Below are 5,821 nucleotides of genomic sequence, written 5' to 3'. Positions count from 1 at the left end.
CTCATTCTTCAGCCAATAAGCCTGCAGTCCCCGCTCTGCTCTGGCCGGCCAGGGCTCTCCAAGGGCTGGCCTTTTTGATCTTTCATAAAACCCCAGTGCCCCTCACTGAGCCCCGCTACGTCCTTCGCCAAGTCTCTACTGACCCCAGCTTAGGCCCCGGCCCCTCTTCATTGAGACTCCTTCCCTATCACGGTGCCCCCTCCAGTGCTCCTGACTGAGCCTTCATCCCCTTCACCCTAACCTCATCCTCTAACCTTGACCGATTCCTCGCCCCGCCTAGTCATTCAGCACTCATTCAAGAGCACTGGCCCTGAAGTTGAGAGGACCTGAGTTCAAATTTCACCTCAGACATTTACTAGCTATGTGACCCTGGGCCTGACCCTGGACACCTAACCCCGATTGCCTCAAACACCCAGAGTCATCTCCAGTCGTCCTGATAGGTCTCTTGCCACTGGATCCAGATGGCTGTGGAGGAGAGAGTGAAGAGTGAGGTTGGTGACCTTGCATAGCTCTTCTTCACTTAAATCCAATTCACTGCAAGTCATGATATCACCTCTCAATGGCATGGTTCTCTTCAAGAAGGAAGGACAAACAATAGCAACCCTTTCACTTAGCCTCCAAAAGTCTTGTCGTTGAGTAATTTCAGTCTCAGCCCGACTCTTCCTGACCCCATTTGGATTTTCTTGGCAAAGATACTGAAATAGTTTGCCATTTCCTTCTTATGCCCATTTTACAGAAGAGGAAACTGAGGCAATCAGGGTGAAGTGACTTGCTCCAAGTCACACAGCTAGTAATTGTCCAAGGTCAGATTTGAACTCACAAGTCTTCCTGACTGCAGGCCCAGAGCTCTATCCACTGCACCACTTAGCTGCCCCAAACTCTTCATTGAGCCTTCATTCTCTTTTTTTTTTGTTTGTTTGTTTTAGTGAGGCAATTGGGGTTAAGTGACTTGCCCAGGGTCACACAGCTAGTAAGTGTCAAGTGTCTGAGGCCGGATTTGAACTCAGGTCCTCCTGAATCCAGGGCCAGTGCTTTATCCACTGTGCCACCTAGCAGCCCGAGCCTGCATTCTCTTACGCTCCTGTCATAATCGCTGAGCCTCCATCAACTTTCCTCATGGAGATGCAGCTCTCTTCACTGAGCCCCCATCCCCTCACTCATTTCCAGAAGACTTTTCTTTCCACTGACTCAGCCCTTGTTCATGTCACTGAGGCATTTCCAATCCCGTCATTGAGCCCCATCCTTCTTCACTGAGCTCTCATTCATCCCTACACCGATACTGACTCGACCCCTGTCCCTAGCTCAGGGTACACCTTCTGCCTCGTCCGACTAACCTCTGTGAATCTAGCTGGATAGTGAGTTGTCACAGAGGGATATTCCAGGGACCCACTGTGTAACTCCTACAGGTCATTCAAGTACCTGTCCAAGCCTGGCGTCCAGCCCACAGCCAGAGCTTCATCGAGGGACACAGAGTTGGTGGGGATGGACTGAATGATCTCCCAGGAGTCTCTTCCTGGTTGGAGGAGGGGATTGGAAACTTGCAATTCTCAGACGAAGGGTTGGGGACACTGGTGTCTTTTCTTCGGTTGTCACAAGAGGGCAACCTTGGTCTGCTTGCTGGGTTGTAACAAGAGAGTCCCTAGTGGGGAGGGGGGCAGCTAAAAGGAAGGGGAGTCCTCTAACCCAGATATCTGGTTATATCATTAGTAAATCCTGCTCCCCCTTTCTTTGCCTGGACAGGAAATCCTTAGAATATTCCTCCACACCCCTAGGTGTCATGTGCAGGTTTTGAAGGGGAGGAAGAGAATATAAATTCTGAGACTCTGAAAGAGTTAACTATCTCAGAGATAAAAACCTAGCCGGGGCAGGGGTGGAGAGCCGGGGCTGGGAGGTGCCCCCTTCTTTTTTTTTTTAATTTTTTTTTTTGCAGGGCAATGAGGGTTAAGTGACTTGCCTAGGGTCACACAGCTAATGTCAAGTGTCTGAGGCTGGATTTGAACTCAGGTCCTCCTGAATCCAGAGCCAGTGCTTTATCCACTGCACCACCTAGCTGCCCCGGTGCCCCCTTCTTTACAACATTCCCCTTTGGGGTATCCAGCCTCATCTTCCATTTTACTGTTCCTCTTTTCAATATCCTGACACCACTACCACCCACTGACAGGTTACCATTGACAGCCAAAGAACCCTAGGAACAGCAACAGCGCCCCCCCTTCCAGCCTGGTCCCCCCAAAGCCATAGTCTGAGGAAATTGCCTTGGTGGCAACCTCCCTGGCCCCCAAAGCCATGACTGCTGAAGACTTGGAAAAGTTCTTGCCCCGCCCCCCCAAGTCCTCATCACTGTCCAATGATTCCACATTGGAAATGGATATAGCTTTATTCATAAAAATGGCATTAAAGAAAAGGTATTACTGCTGCACCTCAAAGACTATAGGGCCTTTCCATCTGTCTAGCTGAAACCTGTGTGTGTGGTCTCCTCCCTACCCCACTCTCCACCCCCTTTGAATGTGAGCTTCTTAAGAACAAGGATTGTTTCGATTTATTTCTCTTTATACTCCTAAGCCTTTGTACACTGCAGGTTCTTTATTTTTTTTTCCCAGGGCAATGAGGGTTAAATGACTTGCCCAGGGTCACACAGCTAGTAAGTGTCAAGTGTCTGAGGCAGGATTTGAACTCAGGTCTTCCTGAATCCAGGGCCGGTGCTTTATCCACTTCACCACCTAGCTGCCCCCACTGCAGGTTCTTAATAAATGTTTTAACACTCTTCTTGTGGTGGCTAAGAATTGGAAATCAAAGGAATGCCCATCAACTGGGGAATGGCTAAACGAGCTGTGGTATATGATGGTAATGGAATATTATTGTGCAATAAGAAATGACAAGCAGGATGATTTCAGAAACTCCTGCAAAGACTTGTATGAACTGATGTATAGTGAAGTGAGCAGAACCAAGAGAACATTGTACAAAGAGACAGCAATATTGCTTGATGATGAACTGTGAATGAGTTGACTATTTTCAACAATACAATGATCCAAGACAGTCCCAAAGGACTATTAATGAAACACACTATCCACCTCCAAAGAAAGAACTAATATTGATGGAACACGGACTGAAGCATGCTATTTTCACTTTCTTTCATTTTTTTCTTTTATTCAAGTTTTCTTGTACAAAATGACTAATATGGTAATGTATAATATATATCTGCTTACTTACTGCTTCAAGGAGAGGGGAGGGGAGGGAGGAAAGGACGGATAAAAATTGGAACTCAAAGCTATAAACAAAAATGTTTATTATTTTAAAAAATTCAATATCCCCAGAAAAAAATAAATGCTCTAACATTTACTCATTCCATTAAAAGTCCACTCTATTCATAAAATTTGCTTTTTCTTTAATTTTATCACAGTTGTTTCCCCCCTCCCCCTGGCCTCTTTCCACTCACACTGCCACTACTCTAATGCAGCATTTAATCAACCCTAACCAAGTCTAGGGCAATAGTCTTCTAAATCGGTTAGGGGCCTCCCAGTCTCCCCTTCCAATTTGTCTTGCATATGTTTTTTGCTGCCTGTATAATCTTCCTGTACATTTTTCTGATTGTGTCACTTCTATACTCAAAAAAAACTTCAACGGTTCCCTATTACCTAAAGAACAGACTACAAACTCATTCTGACATTCAAGACTTTCTGAACTCGGATGCCTCTTTATCTCACGGTCTTCCCTCTCACTACCCCCATTTATATGCAGTACGCTGTTTCAGTTAGACAAGAAGACACACTGTTCATAGAACCCTTTGTCCCCAGTGCCTGCCTTCCTATCCCTGCCTGTAGACATCCTACCCAAACTCCGGAACCTAGCTCAAATGCCACCTCTTCCATGAAGCCTTCTTTGATCCCCGAACTAGCCAGAAATAATGTCCTGGTAGAATGGGAAGAATACTGGGCCTGTAGTTAAAAGGAATGGATTTTAATCCTGGCTCTAGCAGTAAGATCATGGGCAAATCACTTAGTATCTCTAAGCCTCAGTTTCTTCATCTGTAAAATGGCTATAAAAACACTGGCCCTAGTGTAGTGGAAAGAATACCAGATTTAGACTTAGAGGATCTGCATTCAAATACTCCCTCTTGTTGCTTACTCTGTGTGTGATCAGGAACGTCTCTGTAAAATCACCAGATTGATCTAGCGGACCTGTAAACTCTCCCTTCTTTGATCTATAATCCAAAATGTTTGTTGAATGAATGGATCAGTGGATGAATGGATACCTCTCTTATATGCTTCTCCCCATTCTGACCCTCACCCTTATAATTACTGAAGCCCTTGAGAACTGTCCCATGTTTGTCCCATACAATAATGCTAGTTGGTAATAAAGTAGTACAAGAGATATGTACAGGCAGCTAGGTGACACAGTGATTAGGTCTCTAAAGTCAGGAAGACCTGAGTTCAAATCCAGACTCAGGGGCACCTAGGTGGCACAGTGGATAAAGCACTGGCCCTGGATTCAGGAGTACCTGAGTTCAAATCCAGCCTCAGACACTTAACACTTACTAGCTGTGTGACCCTGGGCAAGTCACTTAACCCCAATTGCCTCACCAAAAACCCAAAAAAAAACAAAAACCAAAAACCAAAACAAATCCAGACTCAAACACTAGCTATGTCACTTAACCTTTGTTTAACCTTTGTTCAACACTAGCTATGTCACTTAACCTTTGCCTCAGTTTCCTCAATTGTAAAATGAGGATAATAATAGCACCTAGCTCCCAGGGTTGTGAGAATCAAATGAGATCTTATTTGTAAAGCACTTAGCCCGGAGACTGGCACACAGTGGGTACAATATAAATGCTAGTTATTATTAATAGTAGTACAAATGTTGGGTTTGAAGTCAAGGACACGGGTTTCAATCCAGAATCTGATACTTCTGTGTGACCTTAGGCAAGTCGCTTCTCTGCATCTCAGTTTCCTCATTAACAACATGAAGCTGGATTAGTCTACCTCAAAGAGCGCTCCCAGCTTTAAATTAGTGGTCTGATGCTCATAATTCCTAGAAAACAAGAAGCAGGCCTCTGGAGGATCAGGTAAGGTGTTGTAGTAGGGAGTCTCCGTAGTGCATGAGATTGGACTAAAAGGGCATCAAGATCTCCTAACAACTCTGTGATTCTGTGACTTAGCAAACCAGTCCTTGCCTCTTCTTCCTCAATCAGTCAACAAGCTTTCATTAAGAATTTATTATGGGGCAGCCAGGTAGCACAGTGGATAGAGCACCGGCCCTGGAGTCAGGAGTACCTGAGTTCAAATCCGGCCTCAGATACTTGACACTTACTAGCTGTGTGACCTTGGGCAAGTCACTTAACCCCCATTGCCCCACCAAAAAAAAAAAAAAAAGAATTTACTATATACCTGGCACTGTGCTAGGTACTTGAGATACAAATACCAAAGTGAGGTAGTCCCTGACCTCAAGGAACTTATATTCCATTAGAGGAAAATAACATGCCCAAGGTGATTGAATAAATATATCTGTCCCCTGGAACTGGGCTTTTCTCTTGTGGTGTGGGACGAGCAGACTTCCCAATTCTGGGCTCACTGGGTTTGTTTTGGGGAAGGAAATGTCTGGAACTGGGAAAACCCAGACCTCCCCGATGAAGTCTCCCTTCTCTGTGCCCCACCTTGTTACCCATCATCCAACAGTGTTCTCTCCTGGTTTCCTAGGAAGGCGTTTATTCCATTCCTCTCACCCACACCCCAAGGGGCACCGCATCCTATCAAGGCAGAGTCTTAGTTTTCTTCAATCTCCCCACCTTGAGTATAGTGCTGGGTACACAGCAAATATTCAATAAGGG

This window comes from Dromiciops gliroides, chromosome 1, assembly GCF_019393635.1.
Source record: "Dromiciops gliroides isolate mDroGli1 chromosome 1, mDroGli1.pri, whole genome shotgun sequence".
Classification (NCBI taxonomy): domain Eukaryota; kingdom Metazoa; phylum Chordata; class Mammalia; order Microbiotheria; family Microbiotheriidae; genus Dromiciops; species Dromiciops gliroides.
Note: the sequence above shows the minus strand (reverse complement) of the source record.